This window comes from Emys orbicularis, chromosome 5, assembly GCF_028017835.1.
Source record: "Emys orbicularis isolate rEmyOrb1 chromosome 5, rEmyOrb1.hap1, whole genome shotgun sequence".
Taxonomy (NCBI): domain Eukaryota; kingdom Metazoa; phylum Chordata; order Testudines; family Emydidae; genus Emys; species Emys orbicularis.
The window spans coordinates 137,133,833-137,146,687 of NC_088687.1; the positions used below are offsets into that span (position 1 = coordinate 137,133,833).

At 49.1% G+C, this 12,855-nt stretch overlaps 1 protein-coding gene across 1 annotated transcript in view; it reads left to right on the forward strand.

The window, feature by feature from the left end:
• The window catches only part of ADRA1D (adrenoceptor alpha 1D), a 72,649-nt gene that overhangs the window by 24,860 nt on the left and 34,934 nt on the right, over positions 1–12,855 (forward strand). The window lies entirely within an intron of this gene.

A 12,855-nucleotide genomic window follows, 5' to 3' on the forward strand; every position in this document is an offset into this window, starting at 1 on the left:
CCTGTGAGGCAGGTGCATTGCTATCCCTATTTTACAGATGGGGAAACTGAGACACTAGGCGTTTCCCTCCATACTGACTGAGGCAGCATCCCAGGGGCAGTTCGACTGTTGGAAGGGAGAGTGCAGTGGCACAGGGCACCTGCAGCCCCCACTCCACTAGGGGGTCGAGAAGCAGCCAGTGCAGCCCAAAAAGTGGGCGGGGCTGACTGGAGAAGGCTTGTGACCAGTGCACCAGACATAGGCACTGATTCATCCCTGGCTGCCTTCATCAGTAGCTTTTCAGAGCTGAATGAAGTCAAGGGAGATCTGTTCATTGACTTCAGTGGGTTTGGGATCAGGCCACTCTAAAGCCCCTGCTATACATCCAGGCTTCTGGGGCCTGGTCCTAAACCCACTGAAGTCAATGAATAGATGAGGAGTACAGTGGCACCTTAAAGACTAACAGATTTATTTGGGCATAAGCTTTCATGGGTAAAGCTTATGCCCAAATAAATCTGTTAGTCTTTAAGGTGCCACTGTACTCCTTGTTGTTTTTGTGGATACAGACTAACACGGCTACCCCCTGATACTTGACACAATGAATAGACGTTCATCAGCTTTCAGTCCCCACTCTCATCGCTACCCCATGGGGATGACTCAGGCTAAAACAGATTAATTGACTTGTCTAAGTCACACAATAATTCGACAGCAGAGCTGGGATATGAACCTAGGAGACCTGACCCCTAAATCCCTGGTTTCACTAGGCCTCCCTGTCTCACTTATGCTTAGAGAAACATAGCAGGGTTAGACAGGGAATGCTCAAGGCACCAAAAAAAAAAAAAGACACCTCAGAAACAAAGAAGACTGTCAGTTGCTTGGTCTTGAGGCCCTATCTGAGCACAGCCTGTGGAGGTCTTGGGTTCAAACCCCAGCAGGCAGCTGCCAAGGAATCTATGTTTTTAAAGTGAAATTAATTAGGAGCCACATTTACAAAATGCACCAGGAAAGTTCTCTGAACTCCTGCTATTTCTGTACCTGGGGTCCTTTCTGTAGGAATTAGCTTGAAGGCTGCGAGGCAGCGTTGTGAAGTCGGGCTGGCACACCGCCACAGGCTTGCCTGCCTTCTTTGCTAACAAGATCGGACGGCGGATTTGGGAAACGAAATCCATTAAGATACAGTGTTTGCCTTCAACGTGCTTGTCGCTGAGACCAGAATACGCCGAGGCTGTGGGACGGAGTTCATCGTGAGTCATGTCAAATCTGCCTCAGTGCCGGCTTCTCTCTGCCACCGCTCTGTACTGGAAAAGCCAGAATGTTCTAAAGTCAGTCAGACACAGGGCCTCATTTCAAGATATACTGTGCTACTTTAGCACCAGATCTTGCACACCCTTACGTGAGTAGCCCTTACTGCCTGAGGACCTGATCTATCTATCTCAGGTACTTATAGGACCCCATGACTGAAGTCCCTGTACGCCACACACTTTTTAGTGTATTTATCCTCACGATGTCTCTGTGAGGAAAGGCAGTGCTATTCTCCCCCGTGTAAAACAGGCTATAGAGCAGGGGCGGGCAAACTTTTTGGCCTGAGGGCCACTTCGGGTTTCCAAAATTGAATGGAGGGCCGGTTAGGGGAGACTGTGCCTCCCCAAACAGCCAGGCGTGGCCTGGCCCCTGACCCCTATCTGACCCCCCCCCCCCGCTTCTCACCCCCTGACAACCCCCCTGGGACTCCTACGCCATCCACCCCCCCCCCCCCGTTCCCTGTCCCCTGATGGCCCCCCGGGACTCCTGCCCCATCCACCACCCCCTGCTCCCTGTCCCCGACCACTCCCGAACCCCCCGCCCCTGACTGCCCCCCGACACCCCATCTAACCCCCTTCTCCTTCCTGACTCCCCCCCTGGACCTCTGCACCCCTTCAACCCCCCCTGTTCCCTGCCCTCTGACCTCCCCGACCCCTATCCACACCACCACCCCGACCCCCCCCCCCCCGAACTCCCCTGTCCTCTTACCGCTCTGCCTGGAGCACCGGTAGCTGGTGGCGCTACAGCCGCGCTGCCCAGAGCACCGGCTCAGGACGCTGCTCTGCAGCTGCGCTGTCCTTGCAAGTCCATGCCAACCACTAAACCATCTTTGATCCCCTCAGCAGCGCTAGCGCCCATTGAGATTAATAGGGGTACACGTTTGTGGGGTAAGTTATTTATGATAGTTATTATTGCTAATGCTTTGTATTACAATAGCAACCAAAAGTGGGGCCCCACTGCACTCGGCCCTGTACATACACACAGTAAGAGACGGCCCTGCCCCCAAAGAATTTAGGCGCTAATCTCTCTAGTGCATGAGCTGCAGAAGTGTGTGAAATATTTGCAACAAGATGGAACGTATTTTAAAATAATATTGGGATTTCATTATGAATGCAAAATTGCCCCATTGTTTTGAAAATGTTCACAATGTTGGGGCACTCCTTTTCAAGGTGGAGCAAAGAGTTCTAGCTACCTACGGACACGCTCTGGTTTCCCCACAGTATCTGAGCACTTCAAAGTTTCATCCTCACACACTCCCGCGAGGTAGAGAAGTATTATTGTTAGCCCCATTTTACAGATACACAGAGAGATTAGGTGACTTGCCCGAGGTCCTACAGGAAGCCTGTACCAGAGCCAGCCATGTGGACCCAAATCTTTTGAGAGCCCCGCCTGTGCCTTTCCTTTCTGAGCTCTTCCCCATCCCAACTTCCACTCATGATGCAAGATTCCCAAGGGATCTAGTGAAACAGGTGTGGAAATCAGGCAATAAAACAGAAGGCTTGAGCCTTGTCTCACCAGCACTTCTATAAATCAGGAGTAAATCCACTAGATAATTACAAGCGAGACCAGACACCCTGCAAGAGGCATTTATGGGATAGCTTTCCCACAGGGAAAGCTTCTTTCAACTCTCCCATTAGTTACATGTTGTTTGTGCCCTAAAGCATGAGATCTTGGTACCTGAATAATATCCTGTGACAATGAGTCCCACAGGTTAATTTTGGAGCCGAGTCATGAACAGCCTGAAGGCATAACTGCTGCTTTCCTGCCAGGCTGCTTAAATCGTTACACTTGTACCGCTGTGAAAGGAAAAAAGCACTAGGACTAACGTCTTGATGTACTTAGCAGCATGACTGCAAATACAATGCCAGTATGCTTTAATCTGTGCTTGAAGATACAGATGTGTATGGGAAGGGGGGAATAAGAAAGGAAGAGAAAACCATGCATGATAATTTCCCTGGAGCTTGAATTCTGTCGGTCAGCTCCTCAGCTGCTGGCATTCTAGTGGGGCTGGGTTGAGTCACATCGGCTGAGGCTCTGTGTTTAGCAATATTGTTTTCTTTGCTGAGAAATGGTACTGGAGCACAACACTAGCAAGTGCACGTCCTTTGAAATAAGATTGTATTCCGCGGAGTCCAACTATCTTGCCCCATTTACAGCTTTGCTGCACTCTGCACCTGGTAGCACTGAGATGTGGAAACTGGGCCAGGAACCAGAGGCAGCCAAATGGGGCACGAGGGGGCTTCTCTGGTTCCATTAGCATCACTGCTCTCCCGACACACAAGGCAAATCACTTGGATTGCACACTGCTCAGTTACTTTGTGTCTCTCTGTGTGGAGATGGGATCAGGGGAGGTCCCATTCTGAACAGCCTCAAAGCTCAGGGGTGGTTTGTGTTCAGATCAGAGCTTCCCCAAAGTTTGGTGCTGTTTGGACTGGGGCAGGGGAGGGGAGTTATTTCAAATCTCTCTCTACTATCTTGAATATGCTATTCACTACTTAAAGAATTATTCTGCATTTTTCTGCTCCCTCATGTTCTCTCCTGCACTGTTGTGTGGTGTTGCTGTTGTAATGCATGTGAGACCACATATTTAAAGCCATTGTGGTCACCAGCTAAACCACCCACCTGGAGCATGGGTGATAAAACCATCCAGCTCCAAAACCACAGGCATCTGTCTCTTGATCTAAAGGAGAAGCTCTTTAAATGGTAATAGTATTAAGACTAGCCTCTAGCAGCTGACATAACCACAAACACTTGGTGAGGTCTGATATTCCACCATGTAGAGGACAGCAAGTGGAAACATGTACACTCTAGCAATACACTGGTAAAAAGCAGCAGCCTTCCACCCCAGAGATGGCTGCATTTCAGTACTGCGTGAAGCGATTCCTTTGTAACTCGTTGGTAGAGTGAGTGCTTTGGGATCATTCCGAATGAAAGGCCCAATAAACAAGCAAGATATTATCCTCCTAGCTAGCAAAGTGGATAGAGACATCGCCAGCTGTGTTTTTGACCCTGACACAGTGGTTGTCACTCATTTTCATTCTGCACAACACTTCCTACGAGCCAGCCTCTCATGGTCCTCGCCTCTTAACCCACCAGCCCCTCACTGATCCTTGCTTCTCCACGTGCTAACCGGCAGATTGCTGCTGCTCTGGCTTACAGATACCACTGGAAATCTTTAATTTGAGACTCGGTGCCTTTGTAAAAGGGATGCTGTCGGTCAACCATACATTTTGGGGGCTCACTTGTGTAGGAAGGGAGGCCAGTTCATGGAGTGGGGTTGTAAGGCTTGGGTTCTGCCAGAGGTCAGAGTAGATGTCCATAATGGTCCCTTCTGGCCTTACATTCTATGAATCTGTTGAGCCAAAGAGTTTTGACGACCTCTGGAACCTGGGGCTGTACGGGAGAACAGTCCGTCATGCTCTTGTTATGATGATTAGAGGACGGACTACGCTTGCCCTCCTGAAGAGGGCAGTGAATTATGGCATTGAGCCAGCTGCGAGGAATGGACAGTTCCCCACAACTCAATATAAAAGGCACTCTGGTATTTCAAGCTTGATGCTTGGCCAACTCCAGCTTCTGGTTCCTGAGAGTGTCATCAGCTCACCCACAAAGCCAGTTACAAATCCCAGAGTAGAATCCCTCCAAAAAAGCATGCCACCGCCTACCCCCAACATATGTGCTTGGAAGGAGGGCTTCAGATTGTTTATTTCATATGATTGCCTCTCCTTCCTAGAGTCTATCTGCTTACTGGGGCCCAGGCTTGTCCAGTCAGCAGCATTCTGCCTCCCTCCAAAGTCAGGTTTAAAATAGCTCTGCAAATCGCACAACTGAAAACACATGTCGGGGGCTTTTTAAAGCCTTCCGACTCCACAGCAGCCAACAGTGACATGCAGTTCATGAGGGGGAGGTGGATGGGGGGGGGAATACTTCTCTGTGTCTGACTCCTGATGCCGCATCAGAAAGCTGCCAGATGGGCGTCATCTTGTCTCCAAATCTCATGGGTACAATCACCATGGCGACTGGGTCAAGTGGGTTGGAAATCTGAGCTGGGAAAGTCAATTTTATTTTCTCCTGATTTGTTTGTTTATTGTCACTTTCACGTCTCTTTTTCTCTCTTCCTCTTGGGAGTGCCCCGTCCACCAAGGATTGAGGTGCGTTTAATCCTTTTGGAAAGGCACTCGCTGATTAGCCGTTCTCTGCTGCTCACATTCTCAATACCTGTTGCCTTCCAGAGATCATCATAAGCAATTTGCTTCTGAAGGACAGAGTGGCAGAGGAATTGAGAGCGCAGGAGAGATCATCTCCCCCAGATTCTGTCCTTCTTTGCCCTCAGACGCACTTGAGATACATTTGCCAGGTTGCAGATAGGATGTGCCACACTAGGTGGATCCACCTAGGCTCCTATCCTGCCTCTCCCACTGTCCAAGCTCCGAAGTATCAAGGAAAAGCAGACACGCTCACAGAATGCACCAAGACAATTTGTCCAATGGTGTGCATGGAGGAGATAGCAGCCTGTAGCTTTAGGACTGACACCCTGAAGATTGATGGGCATCCTGCCATTGTTAATGGCATCTTAATAAAAAAGGACCCCTCTTTTTCAGCTTCAAAACAGTGATGAGACAAAAGCAGGCTGGGAAGGATGCATTTGTGGCTAAGGCACTGGTTTGGCATTCAGGAGGGACAGGGTCAGTTCTCAGCTCTGCCACAGATTCCCCGTATGAGCTTGATCAAGTCACTCAATCTCTCTGTGCGTAGAGGTTCCCTATATGTAAAATGGGGATGCGAATACTCCAATCCCTCACAAGAATGAGATGAGGCGAAATCCATTAATGCCTGCTAGGCGCTTATGTGACTGCTGCTATCTTGGCTGAGGCGATGCAGATTAGACTGGGGATGTGGAGAGCTAAACGCATGAGCCGTTAAAGCACCAAGATTCAGTAGATGGGTCTGTAACAGAGTCATATCCCCTGCAGATCAGGCACCTGTAACACCGGTGGTTTCCACTTACATACGTCAGCCAGGAGTCTCATAGGAAAACCTATAAATAAAAAACAAAACCGTCTGTAAAATGAGGAAAGGGCGGTCTTGGCTAGTTGGACTAAGCTCCTCGAGGCAGGGACTGTCTCTTACTATGGGTGTGCAATGTCTAGCTCAGTGGGACCTGATCTCAGGCAGAGGCACTCCTCTAGGTACTGTAACATAAAATATAACCCTGCATGTGTAATGCCGTTTGATAGGGTTTGTTGGCTTGACTTCAGATCCCTGCCGGTGTGATTTTGGTCACTGGTGGAGGTGAATTTCCCTTTCCCAGTGCTGGTTCAAATGCAGCTGACATCTTTCCAACCCAGGAAAGGAGGAATCTCGTGCAAACAGCTGATTTCATGACAGCTTTACTATTCAATGGGGTGGAAATCTGGTGAGAACAGACTGCAAGATCTCAGCGCCATTCAATCCAAGTCCTGATTTGGCCTGAACTTGACTGGATCTGGGCCCATTTGTAGCTTAAAGTGCTACAGTATTTATAGTACTGGCATTTCTTTTTCAATCATTTAAACATAATGATAAGTGTTGGACTCCTAATCACAGAAACAGTGATGGAAAAGACCGATTCGGCCATCTCATCCTGCCACCACAAGGTTGTTCTTAACCGTACATTCTCCTTCAAGTTTTAAACATCCCAAGCAATGAGGCTTACACGACTTCCCTCGGGAGACTATTTTGCAGTTTAGAAAGTTTCACAGTTAGGAAGTTTTTCCCTGATTTTCTTTTTAATTATTCAATTTCATCTCTTTAACTTAATTTCTAGTGCAGAACAAATTTGCAGCTTTTGTACAGACCTTAGAATTTGGATTCGGCACATTTTACCAGATCCTGCTATCGGCGTAAATCTGGAGTGCCTCCCCTGACTTTACTCCGTTTAGCACTGATGTCACTGAGAGCACAATTTGTCCCTAGGCAAACGTTTGAGCTGAGCACCGAAATGGTGGCAAAACCGAGGTAAAAAGGTCTAAGCAAGTGAAAGAAGGAAAAGGAATTTAGCAATGATCATTTATTAAAACACAGAGTGTGAAAAGGTTGATCATTTGAGAGTATTATTATTATTGTTATTATTTACTTGTAGTGTGGTAGTAGTGCCCAGGAGTCCCAGTCATTGACCAGCTCCCATGACGTGCAAGGTGCTGTACAAACAGAACAGAAAGATAGTTCCTGCCCAAAAGAGTTTACAATCTGAGGCCTGGTCTACACCAAAAAGTTAAATTGACCCAACTATATCACTCCGGGGTGTGAAAAATCCACACCCCTGAGTGAGATAGATAGAGAACCCAGCAGTTCTCAACCAGGGGTCCGGGGGCCCCTGAGGGGCCACGAGGAAGTTTCAGGGGATCCTCCAAGCAAGGATGGCATTAGACTCACTGAGGCCCAGTGCAGAAAGCCAAAGCCCCACCGCGCAGGGCTGAAGCCCAGAGCCCCGAGCTCTGCCGCCTGGGACTGAAGCCGAAGCCTGAGCAACTTAGCTTCGTGGGACCCCCTCTGTCAGGCAATTGCCCTGCTTGCTGCCCCCTAACACTGACCCTGGATTTTATAGGCACAAGTGGGTCATGGAGTTTTTATAGCCTTTGGGGGGGAAGGGCTCAGAAAGAAAAAGGTGGAGAACCCCTGAGTTAAACCAACCGAACCCCCAGTGTAGACAGCCCTAGGGCGAAGGACGAATTCTTCCCTAGACACAGCTACCGCCTCTCGGGGAGACGGAGTAACTATGCTGACAGAAGAGCCCTTCCCATCACTGCCGTGAGTGGCTACATTGAAGCACTACAGCAATTTAAGTGTAGACACAGTGTAGGTAATCCGGAGTAGTCTCTGTCTCTGCCAAGCTGTGTGAAGAGGTGATCTCTCTGTACACACCCGTCTGTAAAGCTCTCGGTATTCCTTCTGAGTAAAAGGTGCTATGCAAACACCTGTTATTCTTAGTAACAACCAGCCTGTGATGCAGTATTGTTGTGAAATTTTAAAAGTTCCTTCCCCTTGACCAGGCTGGGGAGCAGCCTTAGGGCTCGTAACCTCTCAGGGCTCAAGGACAAGTTGATGAGCTCTCCAGACTCTGAAGTCACGGGGGAAACGAGGGGTTGGAGCCTATCCCATGCTGATTGGCCATGGCATTTCATGAGAGGGAGGAGGATGGGGGGGGGGATATTTATCTGCATTTGCCTCCTGACACCACACCAGAAAGCTGCCAAATGGGCATCCTCTTGCATTTGCACGCTCTGCTGCAAATCCAAACCTAGGAAGTGAAGGAGGGTTGTGGGCAATCATAAGAGGGTCTCTCGGCTTTTAGAATGAAATCCGTGCGCCATCCTGTTTGGAGGGGTCAATGGGACATTCTTGGCTTGTGAGGTATCTGCCGTCTTGGCTGTAAGAGCCATGAGAAATGCCAAGAAAAGCAGCAGCAACAACAGCAAAGGCCTGGGGCTAGCTGCGTTCTGTGGCTATGCAGGATTCCAAGCTCTCTGCCTCAGCCTCACGCATGCTGGACGGAGAGAGATGGGGCTAGATCCTCAGTTTTGCGTACATGGCTGAAATCAATAGAGCTACGTAAATGGAGCTTAGCTGGCCACTGGCGATTCCCCCTTCATAGTGCCACTACAGCTGCTCCTTTGCCATTGGCCCTTCAGCCATTGGTATAGGGGACCTGACTTGAAGGGAAAGGGTCATAGCTGGGTGACTGGACACCCTGCCAATCCCCAGCTGCTGGAATACCCTCAGGAATCCTCTAGCAGCAGCTGACATAAATTAGAGCAGCTCTCAGGCTGCTCTAGTTTATGCCAATGACCAGCCAGCTCAGGATCAGGGAGGTAGAAAGAGGACATTTGTGTCATCCGTCCCCCCGTACACACAGCTGAAACAAGCCCTCCCAAACCACAGCTGGGGGGTCAGGATATTCTTGTTGTCCATAGTATGTCTAATTCCTAGGCCTCGGTCTCAATGATATATTGGGGAAAGGCTTTCAAAAAAGGAGCATGGCTGGTGTGGAGTTCCGGGGGCTAACCCTGTGTGGTGCAAGACAGTTCGAGGCCTTGCACAGGACTGGCCTCTAAAGGGGAGCGACCAACTCTCATCCTCTTCTCGAAGCCCCGGATGGATGGATCATACAGAGAGCTTTGACACACACACACACCCCGCCTCCATATCACTTTATCGCAATTGAGTTGTTCCTTGTGTCTGACTGAGGAAAACAAGGCTCTTCTGTACAACAATTTCTTCTTTTAGAGCCTTTCTTTCCATTTTCCATTCATGGTAACACAAACTAAGGTTGTGCATTAGGCATGATCTTGGATTCATACTGTAAAAAGAAAGATTTGGGTTTTTTTCTTTTCATTCTATTTTCCATTTTCAGAGAAGGTCTGTTTTCTTTCCAGGAATAGGAGGAAGTGATTCAGTTTGAATCTATAATGATGTGTGATGTGTAAGTCTGGGCCCATATGTTACGTTGACAGTTTGGTGTGGGAGGGGAGGTGGCATTTTTATTTTTGTAATGAAAAGGGCTTGTTGAAGGTTGTGTCTTATAAACTTGTTTCAGTGGTGGGCGCTCAAACATAAGCGGTCCTTACGGTATGCCAGCCAAGGGATTGTTGTGTCACCAGTTTAACTGTTGTACCATTACTTCTCCACATTGTAAAGCATGATACTTATCCCCGGTGGAGGACAATGTATGGTCCAGGACAGTGGTTTACGTTAGACAAATGCTCTGAGATGCTCAATGCCCATTAAATTCAGCTGCATTGAGGATGCTCCTCCCCTTGCAAAATTAGTCCCTCAGGGTTTTACACAATCTGATCCACCTGTCACCACTTGCATCCTCAGTCAACTGATGGCATGGGGCAAGGAGAGTCAGCCTGCAAGCTCTTTGGGGCGGGGAATGGCTTTCCATGTGTGGGGACAGTGGCCAGCACATTGCAGGGTATGAAAGATAATGGTGACGGGCTGAGCAAAGAGAGGTCCCATGCTCAGCTCAATGGTATTTCTCTTGGGAGGGTTGGATGGAGTAGGAGGGGGTGGGGCGAGGGGCTTGGTTGGGGGGGATGGATGGAGTGTGGGAAAAGCTGGGGGGAGCTGGTCAGAGGGACTTTGCTGGTGGGGGCAGGGAAGCTGACTGGTGGGAGGGGCTGCTTGGAGTGGGGTTTGAGCCCTTGGTGGAGCTGGGTTGATCTCTGGTAAGCTTATTATCACGCATGTAAGTTCTTTTATTGTTTTTACCATGTTTTCTCTGTAGTGCTTTTACCTTAGAATAAAAGTGCTTCCTTAGAAAGAGCCGTGTGGTAACTTAAAAGTGACAACTACGCTGTTTAGCTATTAAGTGGGGTCCAGTGAACAAGCCATTTTGTGCAACTTGGCACATTCTAAAGACAAAAAATACATATTGCTCAGAAATATTTATATTGCTATTATATTATATGCTAGCATCATCTGGGTATATCTCACTAAATCAGTTCCGTGTCATTGCAAGGGTCTTGGGCATTGATGGACCTTGGTGTCTTCTTTTCTCTACCTGTGGTAGTGTAATCTCCTGAGGGCTGTAATACTTTGATCTAATTCTGGTTGTTGGGCTAGGTCTGGGGGTGGCTGGGTGGTGTTGGTGGCTTGTGATCTCAGGAGCTCAAACTAGATGACCTGGCGGTCCTTCTGCCCTTCAACTCCTTGACTCTGCATCTAAACTGGGCTAATTTGTATGGGACCTCCTCCTTATAGACTCCCTCCATCTGGGAAATATCTGGTTTGGTAACACATTGCCCTGTTGTACATGACCTCAGAAGGTGCAGAGCAATGGGTATAGTCTCTTGTTTTGAAACCTTTAGGACCGTTCAAGACTGAGCAGTATTCAGGTGCTTATGGCAGCATGTATCACATAGCCAGGATATGCCTTTTGTCTTGCCTGATGCAATGTCCTGGGAATGTCCACCAGATTCCTGAGCAGGACTTTGGAACAATCCAAGGCATGACAGTCCCCAAGCAATCAGGGACGGCTCCAGCATTTCTGCCGCCCCAAGCAAAAAAAAAATCGCGATCGGCGGCGGCAACTGAAAAAAAAAAAAAAAAGCCGCGATTGGCGGCGGCAGTTCAGCGGCAGGTCCTTCGCTCCTAGAGGGAGTGAGGGACCTGCCGCCCCCGAATTGCCGCAGGTGCCGCCCCTCTCCCTTGGCCGCCCCAAGCACCTGCTTGTTAAGCTGGTGCCTGGAGCCGGCCCTGCAAGCAATCCTTCTAGAGATGTACCTTTGGCCCGGTGCACAGGGAGCTAGTACTGGGTGGATACTCATTCAACACAGGCACATTCAGTGAAGCAGATAGTCTCTTACTTCACCACTGAGCTGCAGTTCAAGAATCTCAGTTACTTAGGACCCTGAACCCATCTCTCGCTCTCTCTCGCTCTCCCTCTCCTATTTCTGCTTGAAACAATTTTACTCAGGCTTTTGATGAGAATTTCCAAAATCTAGGATGGTGTAAATGCCTTTTCCTAACCTTGCTGCGTTGTGACCTGAGTGTATTCCACCAGCAACATAGTCGATTAACTCCCATGCCTGTGCCTGTTGAATACTGTCTAGCTGTCAGGTTTTGGGCCTCTACTCTTTGAGTACCTGAAAGACTTCTCTCTCTTGGGCCGATGCAGTCGCAGTTGCGATCGGTAGAAGTGCTAGCCCCTTGTTCAATTGGCAGGACATTCTCACGGAAGGACACTCAACTCTGAGCTCACACCTCCACCCCCTCTTTGGCCAGACAGAGCCTAGATCATTTGACCTTCAGAGCCTGCTGCAGGGCCTGGCAGCTTTCCCTGAGAAGGTGGAACAAAGCGATATATGTGGGGCCTTAGGGGAGGATCTGCCTCGTGGTGGGTTAGGGAGAGCTTATTTTGTGGATATAGATGCAGCTGATGCTCATATAAAATTACAGTGTCTAGCATGCTAGGTGGGCAGGTAGTACATTTAGAACACGAGCCGGGAAAGCAGTGGGATTATGAGCAGTGGGTGGCAATAGTTTGGCATCCAAAAATCATCTCCCTGTCGCCTCTTCTGTATAGCTCATAGTTTTGCTTTTCAACAGCAAGGCTTAGAGCTGTTCATGCAGATTGGTCCCTGATTAGCGAAACCTGGATTAAGCAGCTCCCAGGGGCCAGCAAAGGTCGCCTGACCCCACACACACACTAGGGTGACCAGACAGCAAGTGTGAAAAATCAGGACCGGGGATGTGAGGGCAATAGGAGCCTATATAAGAAAAAGCCCCAAATATTGGGTCTGTCCCTATAAAATCAGGACATCTGGTCACCCTACCCCCACCCCCACCCCCACCCCCCCACACACATAACCTGCACCATAGTGGCATACAAGGAATGAGACGGGGGAGGGGGAAGAGGGAGGGGACTTGGCTGAAATACAGTGTGTTCTGGCCCTTCGGGGCTGCTGTGGTGGCCCATAGACACCCCCCCTCCCAACAGAACAGGGTTCGGATCAACGGTTCTGGTCTCAGCATCATGCTGGAGTAAAAGCAAGTAGGTTGTGAACGGACGTTCCCAGAGACCATGTGAAT